Source organism: Tachyglossus aculeatus, chromosome 5 (assembly GCF_015852505.1).
Source record: "Tachyglossus aculeatus isolate mTacAcu1 chromosome 5, mTacAcu1.pri, whole genome shotgun sequence".
In the NCBI taxonomy this organism is placed as follows: domain Eukaryota; kingdom Metazoa; phylum Chordata; class Mammalia; order Monotremata; family Tachyglossidae; genus Tachyglossus; species Tachyglossus aculeatus.
Window position 1 is genome coordinate 101,945,147 of NC_052070.1, and position 19,094 is coordinate 101,964,240.

Here is a 19,094-nt window from a genome sequence, read left to right on the forward strand (position 1 = left end):
AAGACTGAGCTCCTTATCTTCCCTCCCAAACCCTGTCCTCTCCCTGACTTTCCCATCACTGTAGATGGCACTACCATCCTTCCCAACTCACAAGCCCGCAACCTTGGTGTCATCCTTGACTCTGCTCTCTCATTCACCCCACACATCCAATCTGTCACCAAAACCTGCCGGTCTCACCTCCGCAACATCACCAAGATCCGCCCTTTCCTCTCCATCCAAACTGCTACCCTGCTGGTTCAATCTCTCATCCTATCCTGACTGGATTACTGCATCAGCCTCCTCTCTGATCTCCCATCCTCCTGTCTCTCCCCATTCAATCTATACTTCATGCTGCTGCCTGGAACATCTTCGTGCAGAAACGCTCTGGGCATGTTATTCCCCTCCTCAAAAATCTCCAGTGACTACCAGTCAACCTACGCATCAGGCAAAAACTCCTCACTCTCAGCTTCAAGGCTCTCCATCACCTCACCCCCTCCTACCTCACCTCCCTTCTCTCCTTCTACAGCCTAGCCCACACCCTCTGCTTCTCTGCCACTAACCTCCTCACTGTTCCTCATTCTCACCTGTCCCATCGTCGACCCCTGGACCATGTCCTTCCCCTGGCCTGGAATGCCCTCCATCCACACATCCACCAAGGTAGCTCTCTTCCTCTCTTCAAAGCCCTACTGAGAGCTCACCTCCTCCAGGAGGCCTTCCCAGATTGAGCCCCCTTTTTCCTCTCCTCCTCCCCTCCCCATCACCCCCCCCCCCGCCCTACCTCTTTCCCCTCCACATCACTTGTATATATTTGTACATATTTATTACTCTATTTATTTTACTTGTACATATTTACTACTCTATTTATTTTATTAATGATGTGCATATAGCTATAATTCTATTTATTCTGATGGCTTTGACACTTTTCTACATGGTTTTTTGTTGTTGTTGTCTCCCCCTTCTAGACTGTGAGCCCGTTGTTGGGTAGGGACTGTCTCTATATGTTGCCGACTCATACTTCCCAAGCACTTAGTGCAGTGCTCAGCACACAATAAGCACTCAATAAATATGATTGAATGAATGAATGAATAAATAAATCATCTGCCCCATGGCATGCTGGCAGGACTCACCCTAATGTTTTCATATTTCAAGTGGACTGAGCCCCTGACAACGTGGACGGCTGCCCTGCCTCTGCCCCCGCCCCTGCCCCTTTCCATGGTCTCCACAACCAGGAACGAAGTGCCCATGGAGAAAAATTTTCAGGGTTGTGGCTGGGGCTCCTTGGTGCCAGTTTAGATTACCATCACAGCACTGGCATCAATTTGGTATTTGATTTGTCAGGCCCCAGGCTGTGCCCAATCCTCACCCCTACCACCCTCTCCTCGCCCCAAGAGAATGGGATGCTCTGGGCTGGGAACAGTAGGTCCACAGAGGGCAAAGCTCATCCAGCTTCAGATGGACCAGTCAATGGGGCAGAGGCCCAAGGGCTAAGTCACGTTCCCTGACCGCCCCAGGTCTTTCCCTACAAGACGGCCCCTCCCCTCATCTCCCCCATTCCCAACCCCTCCTGGGTCCCTCCCTGCATAGCAGGTTCTTCCCTTCGCCTCACCTCTACCCCTATTCCCGAAGCTTCCTGGGTCCCTCCATATATGGCTGGCCCCACCCCTCACCCCCTACTTCAGGTGTAAATCCCTTTCCTGCCGATTTCTCTTTCAAAGCTCCATTGTGAGGCCTTAGCAAGGGCTTATTTATTTTGCTTCCTGAGCTGTGTGAACTGTGCATTGTGCCCTACAGATTAAGAGGGCTCTGTGCAGGCAGCCCTTGGGGGGATCGGTTCCCATTTGGCTGGCTGTCAGATGTGAAAGGAGACCATTCAGAACAGGCCTCGCCCCATCCAGGGCTCACAGACCAAGCGCGGGTAGCTGCATGGCTTTCTATTTGGGCCTGCTGGCCCCGAGTCACCCTCCCACCCCTTCCCCAGCTACCCTTTCCCTTCCTCACCTGCACTGGGGCAGCAGGCTAGCTTCGAGACTGAGGGTGGGGGCAAACCAGGAGTCTGGGCCTCCCACCAGCCCCTGACAAGCTCATGATCAATGCACTGGTCCCCAGGCCTCCCTCCCGCCCAGCCGCCCAGAGAAGCAGCATGGCTTAGTGGATACAGCATGGGCCTGGGAGTCAGAGGGACCTGGGTTCTAATTCCAGCTCAACCACCTGTCTGCTGTGTGACCTTGGGCAAGTCACTTAACTTCCCTGGGCCTCAGTTACCTCATCTGTAAAATGGGGATTTTGAGTGTGAGCACCATGTGGGACAGAGACTAATTCTGACCTGCGTGGCTCAGTGGAAAGAGCCTGGGCTTTGGAGTCAGAGGTCATGGGTTCAAATCCTGGCTCCACCACTTGTCAGCTGTGTGACTTTGGGCAAATCACTTAACTTCTCTGGGTCTCAGTTACCTCATCTGTAAAATGGGGATTAAGACTGTGAGCCCCCCATGGGACAACCTTGTAACCTTCCCAGAGTTTAGAACAGTTCTTTGTAAATAGTAAGTGCTTAATAAATGCCATCATTGTTATTATTATTATTACCTTGTATCTACCCGAGTGTTTGCCCCTCTCAGGATCACTCCTGGAGAGTTTCAAGTACTCTACCAGTCTTGGCTTCGGGAGGGAGAGTCAAGCAGAGGCCTATCCATTCTATTCCTAGGTTGTGCAGTGGCTAGCGAGTGGACGGCAATCTGCTACAAGTCAAAACTCACCTGTGCTGGGCAGCAGAGGCACTGGAGAGAGTTGAGGGTGGAGACTCAACTTTACTGTGCAGAAAAAGGCAATGGTAAACCACCAAGAAAACTCTATGGATACACTACCAGAACAATTGCAGATGGAGAGCGGGGCGTTCTGGGAGAGGTATTCATTCATTCATTCAATCGTATTTATTGAGCGCTTACTGTGTGCACAGCACTGTACTAAGCGCTTGAGAAGTACAAGTTGGCAAAATATAGAGATGGTCCCTACCCAACAGTGGGCTCACAGTCTAGAAGGGGGAGACAGAGAACAAAACAAAACATATTAACAAAATAAAATAAATAGAATAAATATGTACAAGTAAAATAAATAGAGTAATAAATACGTACAAACATATATACATATATACAGGTGCTGTGGGGAGGGGAAGGAGGTAAGGCGGGGGATGGGAAAGAGGAGGAGAGGGAGAGGAAGGAGGGGGCTCAATCTGGGAAGGCCTCATTCATTCATTCATTCATTCATTCAATCAATCGTATTTATTGAGCACTTACTGTGTGCAGAGCACTGTACTAAGCGCTTGGGAAGTCCAAGTTGGCAACATATAGAGACGGTCCCTACCCAAAAGTGGGCTCACAGTCTGGAAGTTGGAGCCTCTTTGGTGGGCCTTAACATGAGGGCAGCCTATATCAGCTGGGACAATAGAGCCTGGGGTAGCAGATATGTCTATGGCGTTGCAATGGGTCGGAAACAATTCAACAGCATAAGACGAGACAAGACCCCAGTGCTTAGAACTGTGCTTGGCATATAACAAGGGCTTATCAAGTACCATTACTTGAGAAGCAGCATGGCTCAATGGAAAGAGCAAGGGCTTTGGAGTCAGAGGTAATGGGTTCAAATGCCGCCTCTGCCAATTGTTAGCTGTGTGACTTTGGGCAAGTCACTTCACTTCTCTGGGCCTCAGTTCCCTCATCTGTAAAATGGGGATTAAGACTGTGAGCCCCCCGTGGGATAACCTGATCACCTTGTAACCTCCCCAGCACTTAGAACAGTGCTCTGCATATAGTAAGTGCTTAACAAATGCCATCATTATTATTATTACTTTTATTATTATTATGATTATCCTCTCTGCAGTGGTCCTCAGGCCTCCCGCCCACCCATCTTCGTTACAGTGGCCTTCACTTGCCGCCTTCCCCAGCCAGCCTGGCTCCATGAAGCTGCATGGACGTGCTGAGAGGCAGGTCTGGGGACGGCACATTCCTGAAGTGGGGAGTTGTGGGGGCAGAGTTGGGGGGTGAGGCGGGAGAGGCATGTTCTGGAAGGTGATACATGAACCCCCCCAGCTGGTGGAGAGGGGAGTCTGGTTGTAGGCAGGACCTAGGTGAGGCCAGGAGGGGAGCAAAGGAAAGATTGGCTCCAGATCTGGCCCCTGGCCCAGACACCGTCCTGGCCTTTCTTGGGTTACACAGACTTCCCATCTTACTCTTCGCTCTCCCACCCTCCACTCCTCAGGACCAGGGCGTTTTGGCTCCTGGAAAGCTCACAGACCTGGGTGTCAGGAGACCTGGGTTCTGATCACGGCTCGGCCACTTGCCTCCCTGGGCAAGTCACTTCTCTGTGCTTCAGTTACCCCATCTGTAAAATGGGGATTCATTCATTCAATCGTATTTATTGAGTGCTTACTGTATGCAGAGCACTGTACTAAGCGCTTGGGAAGTACAAGTTGGCAACATATAGAGACAGTCCCTACCCAACAACGGGCTCACAGTCTAGAAGAGGGAGACAAGTAACAAAACAAAACATGTGGACAGATGTCAAGTCATCAGAATAAATAGAAATAAAGCTAGATGCACAGCATTAACAAAATAAATAGAATAGAAAATATGTACTGTACAAGTAAAATCAATAGAATAATAAACGAATACAAACATGTATACAGATGCTGTGGGGAGGGGAAGGAGGTAGGTTGGGGGGATGGGGAGGAGGAGAGGAAAAAGGGGGCTCAGTCTGGGAAGGCCTCCTGGAGGAGGTGAGTTCGCAGTCAGGCTTTGAAGGAAGGAGGAGAGCTAGCTTGGCGGATATGTGGAGGGAGGGCATTCCAGGCCAGGGGGAGGACGTGGGCTGGGGGTCGATGGCGGGACAGGTGAGAACAAGGTACAGTGAGGAGGGTAGTGGCAGAGGAGCGGAGGGTGTGGGCTGGGCTGGAGAAGGAGAGAAGGTAAGGTAGGAGGGGGCAAGGTGATGGAGAGCCTTGAAGCCGAGTGAGGAGTTTTTGCTCAATGCATAGGTTGACTGGCAGCCATTGGAGATTTTTGAGGAGGGGAGTAACATGCCCAGAGTGTTTCTGCACAAACTGCTGCTTCTGCTGTTTCTGCTTCCCTACTGGATGACTGTGCCACCCATGGCTCCATCTTGATGGCAGGGCAGGTCTGGGCCTTGTCCTCTGTGAGCCCCATGTGGGGCAGAGATTGTTTCCATCCTGATTAGCTTATATCTAACCAGTACTTAGTACAGTGCCTGGCACATAGTAAGCGCTTAAATATCATAAAAAAACCACACTCTTCTCTGGGCTCAGTTTCTTCATTGGTCCAATGGGGATTCAGTATCTCTTTTCATTCTGCTTTAGACTGTGAGTCCCCTTTAGGACAGAGACTGAATCTGATCTGATTCTACTTACCTCAGTGTCTGGCTCATAGTGGGTGCTAAGCAAAGGCCACAGTTATTTTTATTATGGACTTTGGGCTATCACCTGTTGGACCCGTATCCTCTTCCCCCTCCCCACCCATGCCTTACCTCCCTCCACCTTTGAGCATGGCATCAGTGCAGTTTTCCCCCAGGGGGCCAAAGTCCTGAGGCCCCATTTCTGCCCCTCTCTGGTGGGCCTATGAGCCCCCAACTCTGCCATCTCTTTCTCTTGGTCAGAGCTGGGATCAGGCTGCTGGTCACTAGACAGGGGAGGCTGCAGTGCCCTGGCAGAATCCAGCCTTGGTCTTCTGGGTAGCATCTCTGCCTGAGGCTCGTGACCACACGATCCATCTCTGGCCAGCTCAGAGATGCTGCCCTTTGTCCCCACTTCCCTTGTTCTGGGAAGCTTAGGGCTAAAGGGGTGACTGCCCCAGAAACCCCACTATGACCCTGGACTGCCATGCAAACTGCTAATGGGGAGAGAAGCGGTGTGTCCTAGTGGAAAGACCACTGGGCTGGCAGTCAGAGGATCTGGGTTCTCTAATTCCTCCTCTGCTACTTTGTTTGCTCAGTGACCTTGGGTAAGTCACTTCACTTCTCTGGACCTCAGTTCCCTCATCTGTAAACTGGGGATTCAATACTGTTCTCCCTCTTACTTGGCCTGTGAGCCCCGTGAGGGACCTGATGATCTTGTATTTACCCCAGAGCTTAGTACAATACTTGACACATAATAAGTGCTTAACAAAAACCATAGAAAACACAATTATGTCCCTCCTCCTCCTCTTTGTCATCGTCATTATCCTCCTCCTTCTCCTCTTCCTCAGGACGTCTCCATCAGTGGAATCAGCTCTAGGATGAGAAGCCTCCCGGCTGCCAGGTACACAGCTCTTAGCGGAAACTGCTGCCACCACCTCCCACCAGGAGACCCACTTCTACACCTGCACTTGAGAACCCGTCCCTGCTCCACTCCCATGGAAGCCAGGGCAGAAGCCAGGCACTGAGAGGCCACCTTGCTGGCCTCTGCCTCTCCAGAGAGGACTGCAGACCTAGCTTGGCCTTGACCTCTCACACTCTGTGGAATACCGGATCCTCTTCCTTCCCAGAGCCATCCCAGTGTGGGGGCATCGAGGGGGCAGAAAGGAGGGCTGGGCTAGGGCTCCTGGCTGCGTCTGGGGGTTATACTGGGTGGGTGGAGAAGGAGGGCCAGGGGGAGAGAGGGAGGATCACTTAGCTGAGCGTGATTAAGCCCCTGCTCACTTCTTGTGTGCTGACCTCACCTGAGACATGACATAATCCCAGGCAGAAAGAGCAGAGGTCACAGCAACCCTGAAACACTGTTTCCTTATGCCGGGAACAAGACTTCCAGTCTTCGGTCACGGAAGTCGGCAGTCTGCAGACTTGACTCGGTGGGTTTGCGCCTGAGGAACGAAAGGGACAGGTTTAGTGGAGCCTGAGAGCTGGGGCTGAACCAATATGTCCCTCCTGCTGGCTGACGAAACGTCATTCAAATTCAATTTGCTGCCTGGCCGTGTACCTGTCAGATGTCCCCAGTGCTACGCCTGGCTGGTATTGTTGGCATTCAGCGGCGTTAGTCATTGGGCACCCACCCAAAAGAGCTTCACTCCTCCTCTGGATTTTGCCCTGGAGAAACTAACACCCTTTATGTGACTCGCCCCATTGTGCTGCAGCCTGGGAGTCAGAGGACCTGGGTTCGAATCTCACCTCCCCCACTTGTCTGCTGTGTGATCTTGGACAAATCATTTTACTTTGCTGATCTGTAAAATGGGGATTAAGACTGTGAGCCCTATGTGGGACAGAGACTATGTTCAATGTGATTAGCTTGTATCTACTCCAGCACTTAGTACAATGCCTGGCACATAATAAGTGCTTAATAAACACCATTAAAAAAACTTCCCCCAAATGGAGGAATACTTGAAAAAGGGAAGCAAGGAAGCTGAGTAGTCCAGTGAATGGAGCTTGGGCCCAGGAGTCAGAAGGACCTGGGTCCTAATTTCAGCTCTTCCATTTGTCTGCTGACCTTGGACAAGTCACTTCAGTTCTCTAGGCCTCAGGTACCTCATCTGTAAAATGGGGATTAAGGCTGTGAGCCCCACGTAGGACATGGACTGTGCCCAAACTGATGAGTTTGTATCTACCCCAACACTTAGTACTGGTCCTGGCACCTACTAAGTGCTTAATAAATACTATTTTAAAAAACAAAACAAAACACAGGGCCAGCAGAGAAGGAGCGTTTGGAGAGCAAAAGTAAAGCTGGGGCTTTACTTAAGGTTGTGTTACCTGGACAGAGTTCAATTTATAATTATAATTCTATTTATTTTTACTAATGATGTGTATATATCTATAATTCTGTTTATTTATAATAATGCTATGGATGCCTATTTACTTATTTTGATGCCTGTCTTTCCCCTTCTAAACTGTGAGCCCGTTGTGGGCGGGGATTGTCTCTATTTGTTGCTGAATTGTAGTTCCCAAGAGCTTAGTATAGTGCTCTGCAAACAGTGAGTGCTCAATAAATGCGGTTGAATGAATGAACGAATGAATGAATGAATGAACATTCTCTCTCCCTCCAATTTTTGGTTGGACAACCATCAAAATTAGCAGCACCCTGGAAGGCTGGTGCAGAAATTCCTGAAAGTCTCTGGAAAGGCTGCCCATATGATCCCGTTGGGTTGAAACTGTCCTGGATTTCTACAGGCTAAAAAGGGCCAAGAGAGGGGACCAAAATCCAGCGGCCTGGGGTTGGGACCCCCCACTATAGTGTTGCCAGCACCAGCCTTGCATTAAACCCCAACTGCCCTTCCCCACTTTAGCGGCTTGGATTGCTGCCCCTGGGTTGGAGACCGCTCAACATGGGCTCAGGGTACTTTCCCACAGATCCCGCTTATAGCCCAGAGGGCCTGGGGAGGCTGAAGAATCTTAGCCCCAGGGAAGCTTGAGGTGGCTTGCCATGTGTCAGATAGTGTACTAAGTGCTGGAGTAGATACAAGATAACCAGATTGGACCCAATCTATGTCCCACATGGGGCTCACAGATGAGGTGACTGTACCTCATAGTCACAGAGAAGTGAAGTGACTTACCCAAGGTCACTCAGCAGACAAGCGACGAAGCTGGAATTAGAACCCACATCCTCTGACTCACCGACCTGTGCTCTTTCTGCTTGGCCACTCTGTTTCAGCTTCTCATCATTGTCATCAGTGGTATTTATTGAATGCTTACAGGACACTGTATTAGATGTTTGGGAGAGTACAATACTTAATGGACATGATCCCTGCCCACAATGAGCTTATAGGTTAGAGGAGATAGGCATTAATATAAAAATAAACAAATAATTTGTAACATGTAAGACAGGCATTAATATAATAATTTGTAGCTTCTCACTAAAATATAAAGGTCACACACAGCCTACCCACAGACCATCCTCGTCAAGAGCAGTACCTAGAGAAGCAGCATGACCTAGTGGATAGAGCATGGGCCTAGGAGTCAGAAAGACCTGGGTTCTCCTTTACTTGAAGCAATGAGAATGCCTGCTAGAGTGAGGCAATCACATACTGAGCCAGGAATGGTGTCATCAAGAACCGTTCTTCTCAAGATCTAAGATTCGTTTGTTCATTGAATTGTACTTATTGAGTACTTACTGTGCTTACAGCACTGTACTAAGTGCTTGGGAGATTACAGTACAACAATAAACAAACACATTCCCTGCCCACAAAACACTTTCAGTCTCGAGGTGGGGGAGACAGATATCAATGCAAATAAATTACAGATGTGTACATAAGTGCTGTAGGGGTGCGAGGGGGGAAGAACAAAGGGAGCAAGTCAGGGTGATGTAGAAGGGAGTGGGAGAAGAGGAAAGGAGGGGTTTAGCCCAGGAAGACCTCTTGGAGGAGTTGTCCCTGTTGATCTTCTACATCCGGGTCATTGCCTGATGTCCCCCAGGGCAGATTCAGATCCTTGAAGCAGCATGGCTCAGTGGAAAAAGCACGGGCTTTGGAGTCAGAGGTCATGGGTTCAAACCCCGACTCCACCACTTGTCAGCTGTGTGACTTTGGGCAAGTCACTTAACTTCTCTGGGCCTCAGTTACCTCATCTGTAAAATGGGGATGAAGACTGTGAGTCCCCCATGGGACAACCTGATCACCTTGTAACCTTCCCATCACTTAGAACAGTGCTTTGCACATAGTAAGCACTTAACAAATGCCATTATTATTATTATTACTATTATGCTTGTCACTGACTCCTGAAATCCTCAGTGTGGGGCAGTAGAGGAGAGGAAGCCACTGGACACTGAGGAATTTGCTTTTGTATTCAGGTTCACCATTAAGAATTGGTCAAGGCTACTTTTTTTAATGGTATGTGTCAAGTTCTGTTTTAAGCACTGAGTTTTGTTCTAAGTGCTGAGCACTCTTCTAAAGTCTGGCTATTTAGAGAGAGAGCCAAACACCTTTCTGCACCCTGCCTTAAAAATGGCACCCAGTTTAGAAAACACCTAAGGTAAAGTCCTACGGGAATATTCTGGATCTGAGGGATCTTCAACCCCCATGTGGGACCACTCACTGTTGTTAACCGTGCTAAGGGATGATGGGTGGGGATCGTGGGGGTGAGTGAAATCTGCAGAAAATCACATGAGACCTAAACTTCTCCCCCACAGCCCCTTCTTCCACTGCTACTAACCAGTAACCAGATGGGTTAGATCTGGGTCTCCTTCACTGAAAGTCCCAGAGGAAGACAGATTAGTAGTAATAATAAATAACTACTGGCGAACCGATGTGGTCTAGTGGAAAGAGCACAAGGCTGGGAATCAGAGGATCTGGGTTCAAATTCTGATTCTGTCACTTGTCTGCTGTGTGACTTTGGGCAAGTCACTTCACTTCTCTGTATCTCAGTTATCTCATCAGTAAAATGGGGATTAAGAATGTGAGCCCCAAGTGGGACATGGACTGTATAGCTTGTATGTATATATATATCCTAGTGTTTAGTAATAATGGCACTAATAATTGTGGTATCAAGCACTGTACTAAGCAAGATAGTCAGATACCACATGGGATTCTCAGTCTAAGTAGGAGGGAGAAAAGTAGTGGTAGTAATCGTAGTAGTATTAGTAGTTGTGATAATAGTAATAGTATTTATTGAGCGCTTACTATGTGTAAAGCACTGTATTAAGCACTGAGGCAGCATACAAAGAAATGGTTTAGAATGATTTAGAAATGGTCCCTGCTCCTCACCCCCAAGAGACTCACAATCTAAGAATGAATAAAGGGGTGGGGGTGGGGTTGGTGACAGACCCCAAAGAACAGGCGAACCAAAACACTGAAGACAAAGACGACAACCAAGAAAGGAGTGGCAGGATTTTAGGCTCTTCGTGGTCCAGATGGGCAGTGCCAAAAGTCACCGCTCCCATCAGGACGCTGACCTTCCTGACAATCTAAGAGTTGAGAAGGCCTCAGACCTCTGCAGGTCCAATCTCTCCTGAGCAGAAGCAGGGGCTGATGGGAATCCCGGTGTCCTGGGGGTGAGGCAGTGTCCTTCCTGTGGGGCTGGGCCCTGGAGAAAAGTGGCTTGTTGCCACTGCAGGAGACAGACAGCTGGACTGAATGATCCACACACACACATATATTCTAGTACTACTATTACCATTACTACTAATAATAATAATAATAACAACTGTATTTGTTATGTACTTACTATGTGTCAAACACTGTTCTAAGCACTGAGATAGATATAAGATAATCAGATCAGACACAATCCCTGTCCCACATGGGGGCTCACAGTCTAGGAGGGAGGGAGAACAGCTATTGAATCCCAATTTTACAGTTGAGGAAACCGAGGTCCAGAGAAGTTAAGTGGCTAGCCCAAGGTCACACAGCAGGCAAATGGTGGAGCAGGGATTGGAACTCAGCTCCTGTGACTACCAGGCTGGGGCATTTTCACCTTGACCATGCTGTTTCCCATACATACACAAATACACACATATATTTACACATACAGATGCACATATGCATGCAACCACACAAACACACCCATACTGTCTCTCACACACAAATACACACACACACACACACACACAGAGTTTTGGTCAGCCTCTGACTAAAACAGAGTTGATCACATGGCACCTCCGGTGACGCATTCTGCTCCTGGCAGCCCCAAGGTGGCTTGAACCCCGAGTACTAGATTAAGGGTGGCTACAGGCTATCCAAGCTCACTGTGGGCAAGGAATGTGTCTGTCACATTGTTATATTGTACTTTCCCAAGCACTTAGTACAGTGCGCTGCATACAGTAAATGCTCACTAAGTATGATTGACTGATTAACTTGTGAGAAGTTGGCTAGCTGAGGTCACCACTGTCTGCTGAACATTAGGCTTCCCCGAAACACAGAACTGGGGGGGCAGACCAACATTCCGATCCTGTTCTCCTCCAGCCTGCTACACTTCTGATTAATTAATCAATCTTATTTATTGAGTACTTGCTGTGTGCAGACCCACTATACTAAGCACTTGGGACAGTACAATATAGCAAAGTTGGAAGACACATTCGCTTCCCACAACAAGCTTACAGTCTAGAGGGAAAGACAGACATTAATATAAATAAATAAATGACAGATATGTACATAAGTTCCGTGGGGCTGGAAGGGGGATAAATAAAGGGAGCAAGTCAGGGTGATGCAGAAGGAAGTGGGAGAAGAGGAAACCAGGGCTTAGTCAAGGAAGGCCTCTTGGAGGAGCTGTGTTTTTAATTAAGCATTCAATAAATACTACTAATGATTTCTCACACAACCTGCACACCTGATTACAGCTCAGGATATCCTGTAAGCTCGTCTCTAGATTGTAAGATCATTATGGGTCAGAGAACATGTCTACCAACTCTGTTATACTGTACTCTCCCAAATGCTTAGTACAGTGCTCTGCCCACAGTAAGCACCCAATAAATACAATTGATTGATTTAGGGGACCCTGGATGCCATTTAGATCAAAGGCAACTCAAACAGCTCAGCTTGCTGCAGGAAGGCAAACATGAACAAGGCATGCAGGAATGAGGGCGTGAATCAATCAGTTAATCAATAATGATATATACTGAGCACTTACTATGTGCAGAGCACTGTACTAAGCCTTTGGGAAAGTACAATACAACAGAGGTAGCATACACTTTACTTGCCAGAGCTCTGCATTCCTCCATCAGTGGATATCCACCCGTCCCAAAGCAGGCCACCCATACTACTATGTGTGATTGTATCACTGGCAGGAGAGATTAAGGCTTCGCTTCTCCAGTGCAAAGCAGAGTGGTCTAGTGGATAGAGCACTGGTCTGGTGTGGCAGACCTAACATGGGAGTAAGAGGATCTGGGTTCTAATCCGGGCTCTGCTGCTTGTCTGCTATGTGACCTTGGGCAAGTCACTTCACTTCTCTGGGCCTCGGTTTCTTCATGGAGATAAAGTCCCCTATCTCCCGCCCACTAAAACCAGGAGCCCCATGTGGGACAGGGACTGTATCCAACCTAATGATGATTTGCCCCAGTGCTTAGTACAGTGCTTGGCACATTGTAAGTGCTTAGTAAACACTACAGTACTTACCATTCCAGTGGGTCTTGTGTGCCAGGGGCTGCTGTAGGCAATGCCCTGCATTAATCACTCAATAAATGCCACTGATTGACATCTATCAATTGATACTGATTGACTGATTCAAGCCATATTTGTTCCAAGTCCACTGGGCATCTTGAGGACAGCTGTCTGGCTCAGATTAGAGAAGCAGAGAGGTCCAGTAGAAAGAGCCCAAGTCTGGGAGTCGGAGAACCTGGGGCCTAATACCAGTTCTGACACTGTCCTGCTGGGTGGCCTTGGGAGAGTCACTTTACTGTCTTGACTAGTGACTGGAGGGTGGAGGGTGGCTTTAGGGAGGACTAATGGCATGGGCCAGGGATGAGCCAGGAAGGTGGGGAGGGAGGAAGAGAGAGAGGTGAGGAGGAGGGGGTGGGAGTGGGGGCCCTGTCTTGAAACCCAAGTAGAAATCATGCCCTGGCCAGATTGCTGGCAACCCACCCAGCCTGGCCCCTGAACTTAATTCTTGCCCCTAATTGTGGGCAGAACTCCAAACTAAGCATTTGGCAGAAATACAACTGAAACAATATATAGTACTTAACCTCAAGGAACTTACCATCTCTCTTGCAATTTACATTCATTTGGGAAGCAGCGTGGGCTAGTGGAAAGAGACCGGGCCTGGGAGTCCAGGACCTGGATTCTAATTCCAGTCCCTGTTTGCTGTGTGACCTATGGCAAATAACTTAAATTCTCTGTTCCTCAGTTCCCTCATCTGCAAAATGGGAATTCAATACCTGTTGTCCATCTTACTTAGACTGTGAGCCTCATGTGGGACCTGATGATCTTGTATCTACCCCAGCACTTAGTATATACAGTGATTGGCACATAGTAAACACTTGTCAAATTCCACAATTATCATTAGTCTATTATCATACAATTGACAATTTGGCAACAAAACCAAGGAGAATAAGAGTTCCTTGTTGGGCCCCTGATGCATCTTGAAATCCCAGGACTGAAAGGACAGGAATAGTCATTCCCCCGATTTTACACAGCCAGTGCTGAAGCAGATCATATGTTTCATTTGTGCTTTGCTTGTCAGAAAGGCAGTGACTCAATAGGTGGGTCTCACTGTCCCCACCCAAAGTGGAATCTCCATTGCAGTTTCCACCTTGGCCCGGAGAAGGTGATTGTTTGGAAAAAAATTCCCCCCAAACCCTGACAATAGTCTGCAAATAATCCGGCGTGCCAGGATAGGAAGTGCCATGCTGGGCAAAGGTTCCTGTAAGAATATGGTCTGCAGATATTTGGCTGCCAGACTCCTCCAAACCCAGCTTCATTCACTGATTCTGAGCTTCCAGCGGAAACGTCGATCCAACCGTTCGTTTTACAGAGGGCTCTTGGAGCCTGGAGCCAAAGGGAACCACGCCCTGAGAAACAAAGCAGCCTGACCTGGTGGACAGAGCACAGAGCTGGGAGACAGGACACCTGGCTTCTAATCCTGGCTCTGCCACGTAATAATTAAAATAATAAGTGTGGTATCTAGACTGTAAGCTCGTTGTGGGCAGGGAATGTATCTGCTTATTGTATTGTACTCTCCCAAAGGCTTAATATAGTGCTCTGCACATGTAGTGCTCAATAAATACTATTGAATGAATGAATCTTGAGCACTTACTTTGTGTTGAGCACTGTTCTGAATGCTGGGATAGTCAGGTCAGACAAGATCCCCATCCAATATGGGGCTGACAGTCCAAATTGGAGGGAGAAGGATTTGATCCTCAATTTACAGATGAGGTAACTGAGACATGGAGAAGTCAAGTGACTTGCCTGAGGTCACACAGATGGCAAATGACAGTGCTGGGATGAGGACCCAGGTCCGTTGACCCCCAGGCCCGAGTGCTTTCCACCCGGCCCTGCTGCTTGGGCAAGTCATACAAATTTGCAGTACTTCAGTAAAGTGAGGAAACTTTTCTCCCTTTCCCTGAGACTGTGAGTCCCGTTTAGGACAGAGACCGTGTGTCTGATCTGATTATCTTGTATCTACCCCAGAGCTTACGCAGTGCTTGGTACATAGGAAGCGCTTAACAAGCACCACAATAATTATGGAAATACATAATTACTGGGAGAAGCACTGTGACCGAGTGGAAAAAACAGTCCTGGGGGACAAAGGACTTGGGTTCTAATCCCACCTCTGCCACTTGCCTACTGTGTGACCTCGGGCATGTCACATAATAGTAATGATAATAATAATAATAATAATAATAATAATAATAATAATAATGGCATTTGTTAAGCATGCACTGTGTACCAGGCACTGTACTATGTGCTGGGGTGTATACATGCAAATTGGGTTGGACACAGTCCCTGCTCCACATGGGGCTCACAGTCTCAATCTCCATTTTACAGATGAGAAATGAAGTGACTTGCCTAAGGTCATACAGAACATACCTTGATTGGGCCTCAGTTTCCTCATCTGTCAAATGGGGATCAAATGTCTATTCTCCCTCCTACTCAAACCATAGGCCCCACAAGGGACAGGGACTGAGTCCAACCTGACTATCTTACTAAGCGCTCAGTACAGTGCTTGGCACAAAGGAAGCACTTAAACAAATGCCACAATTATTACCCAAACCTAAACTACACTCAGGGAAGCCTGACTCCAAAAATAGACCCAGCATTGTCTGACTGACTACACTTGCTCTCCATGCTGGTCACCAGTGCAGCACATAGGTCCTCTTGGGTTCAGGGCCACCAGACAGTGTCAGAAGTGGCCATTCCCAGGCCCAGGTGAGTAGGCATGTGGTGTTGGACCCAGCTGAAGCACAACTATCCCAGTTTTCCCAGCTCCCACATGTCCATGAAGACCAGGGCGGGCCGCACTCATGGTCAGGTTGGGAGGCTCGGTTGGAGTGAAGTGACACCTCAGAGGCTGCAGGCCTAGCCCCAGTGGCTCTGTCCACCTGCCCCGTGCTCCATCTGTCCTGGGCCTGGACGCTGGAGGACACCGAGGTGGGGTTTGGTGAGCAAACTGGCCTCCATCAATCAATCAATCAATCAATCAATCATATTTATTGAGCACTTACTCTGTGCAGAGCACTGTACTAAGCGCTTGGGAAGTACAAGTTGGCAACATATAGAGACAGTCCCTACCCAACAGTGGGCTCACAGTCTAGAAGGGGGAGACAGAGAAGAAAACCAAACATATTAACAAAATAAAATAAATAGAATAGATATGTACAAGTAAAATAAATAAATAAATAAATAGAGTAATGAATATGTACAAACATATATACATATATACAGGTGCTGTGGGGAAGGGAAGGAGGTAGGACGGGGGTGGGGAGGTAGGACGGGGGTACCGAAGGCCTCCATCACAATGGCCTTGTTTTGCCCTGGGATGCAAGACCCACCAGCAGGCGGGCCAGGGCCCCGGACTCCCTCCAACCCAGAGACTCCTCTGTGGCCGGAACCCCAGATCTCGTGGTTTCTGACATCAGCGGGCTGGGACGGTTGGGACCACCACCCTGAAACGTGCTGCAGCTGTTCATGGGGCCCGGGCCTACTGGAATGAACAGTTCAGCTCTCACGGCTGAGGAGAGGTCTGACTCACGACCGCAGCGTCAGTCACAGAGGGGCAGACTGTGCCCCCGCTGCAGCCCGCTGGACTTGTGAGGCCTGGCTCCGACTGGGGTTTTTCTTGGCTCAGTTTCCCTCGGAGCTCAGCTCTCAGCTGGTTTGGTGGGTTCCGGGACAGCGTTAACATTTTCCAGAAGCAGCCACCCCGGCTGCGCTCGATGCCCCTGGAAACATGAAAGCCCGCGACTTGTTTCAATTAAACTGCTTGGGCCTGGGGCCCAGGGGTGGCTTCCAAGGGAGAGACTCCTGGAAAGGAAGTGTCGTCACTGCCGAGGCCACGTGAGGACCCGTGATGCTAAGCTGCCAGGAGAACTCTTTCCTGCTTAGTCAGTGGCAGAAAGGCAAACAAGACATTTTAATGGTATTTTTAATTGATCAATCTGTGGTATTTATTGAGCACTTACAATGTGCAGACCACTGTACTAATGGCTTAAGAGAGTACAATGCCACAGAATTAGTAATATCAACTATTAATACAGTGGTTATTACAGTGCTCTGCACAAAGTGCTCAATAAATTTGATGGATTGATTGAATCACTATGCACGTTCTCTGCCCATAATGAACTTACAGTCTAGAGGGTGATGATGAAGGTATTTGTTAAGTACCTACTATGTACCAAGCACTGGGGGTGCTTACTAAGTGCCAGGAACTGTACTAAGCACTGGAGTAGATCCAAGCTAATAATAATAACAATTATGGTATTTATTAAGCACTTCCTATGTGCCAGGCACTGTACTAAGTGCAGGGGCAGATACAAGGTAATCAGGTTGGACACAGTCCTTGTCCCACGTGGGGTTCAGAGTCTTACAGATGAGGTAACTGTGGCCCAGAGAAATGAAGTGACTTCCCCAAGGTCACACAGCAGACAAGTAACTCCTCACTCTCAGCTTCAAGGCTCTCCATCACCTCGTCCCCTCCTACCTCACCTCCCACCTCTCCTATAACCCAGCACACGCCCTCTGCTCCTCTGCCGCTAACCTCCTCACTGTACCTCATTCTTGCCTGTCCCACCGTTGATCCCCAGCCCACGTCCTTCCCCTGGACTGGAATGTCCTCCCTCCACACATCCGTCAAGCTAGCTCTCTTCCTCCCTTCAAAGCCCTACTGAGAGCTCACCTCCTCCAAGGGGCCTTCCCAGACCGAGCCCCCTTTTTCCTCTCCTCCTCCCCATCCCCCCACCCTACCTCCTTCCCCTCTTCACAGCACTTGTATATATATTTGTACAGATTTATTACTCTATTTATTTATTTTTTATTACTCAAGCAGCGTGGCTCAGAGGAAAGAGCATGGGCTTTGGAGTCAGAGGTCATGGGTTCAAATCCAGGCTCTGCCAACTGTCAGCTGTGTGACTTTGGGCAAGTCACTTAACTTCTCTGTGCCTCAGTTACTTCATCTGTAAAATGGGGATTGAAACTGTGAGCCCCCAGTGGGACAACCTGTTCACCTTGTAACCTCCCCCGTGCTTAGAACAGCGCTTTGCACATAGTAAGCACTTAATAAATACCATCATATTATTATTATTTTACTTGTACATATTTACTATTCTATTTATTTTGTTAATGATGTGCATATAGCTTTAATTCCTCCTTCCCCTCCCCACAGCACTTGCACATATATATTTATACAGATCTATTACTCTTTTTACTTGTACATATTTACTATTCTATTTATTTTGTTAATGATGCGCATATAGCTTTAATTCTATTTGTTCTGACGACTTTGACACCTGTCTACATGTTTTGTTTTGTTGTCTATCTCCCCCTTCTAGACTGTGAGCCCATTGTTGGGTAGGGACCATCTCTATATGTTGCCAACTTGTACTTCCCAAGTGCATAATACAGTGCCCTGCACACAGTAAGTGCTCAATAAATACGATTGAATGAATGAATGAAAGTGGAGCAGCTGGGATTAGACTCCTAGGCCCGTGTTCTATCCACTAGGCAATGCTGCTTCTCCTCAGGTTGGATGTAGTCCAGATCCCACATGGGGTTCACAATCTTAATCCTTATTTTACAGTTGAGGTAGCTGAAGCACAGAGAAGTGAAGTGACTCACCCATGGTCACAAAGCAGACAGGTGGCTTTCTTCTTAAGCAGTTACTTCTTGGCAACCCGAGAGAGTTGGCCGGGGAAAGTGCTGGGATTTGCCGGGGGTCACGCTAGGTGGTGGGACCTGCAATCTGGTGCGACATGAAAAGACAAGGCCAGGAAGGAGTCCCCTGCTTGTCTTTTGGGGATCGGGGTGGAGTCGAAGAGACCGGTTCTCCTAACCCTGAGTGTCAGACGGGATCGGCTGAAGGCAGAAGCCAGCTCTGGCCTCAAAAGAGATTTCTGCCTGCATCGTGCCACGACTGGGAAATGTTTACAGTCAGCTCTGCTTGACTGGTGTTTTTCTTTGGGTTTTCTTTTGGGTGATTTGAGCAGCTGATGTTAATTAAGCCACCTCTTCCTCTGTGCTGGGCTTCCCCTCCAACAAATCTCGCCACTTCTTTCGTGTTAATCACCATACTGGTCT

The 19,094-nt window shown here is 48.4% G+C and overlaps 1 non-coding gene across 1 annotated transcript; it reads left to right on the forward strand.

Moving 5' to 3' along the window:
• Nucleotides 1-2,581: 2,581 nt before the first annotated feature.
• On the forward strand, nucleotides 2,582-2,719 carry LOC119929148. Its single transcript, XR_005451287.1, has one exon. It is a non-coding gene; the product is annotated as a small nucleolar RNA SNORA7 (small nucleolar RNA).
• Nucleotides 2,720-19,094: the final 16,375 nt, after the last annotated feature.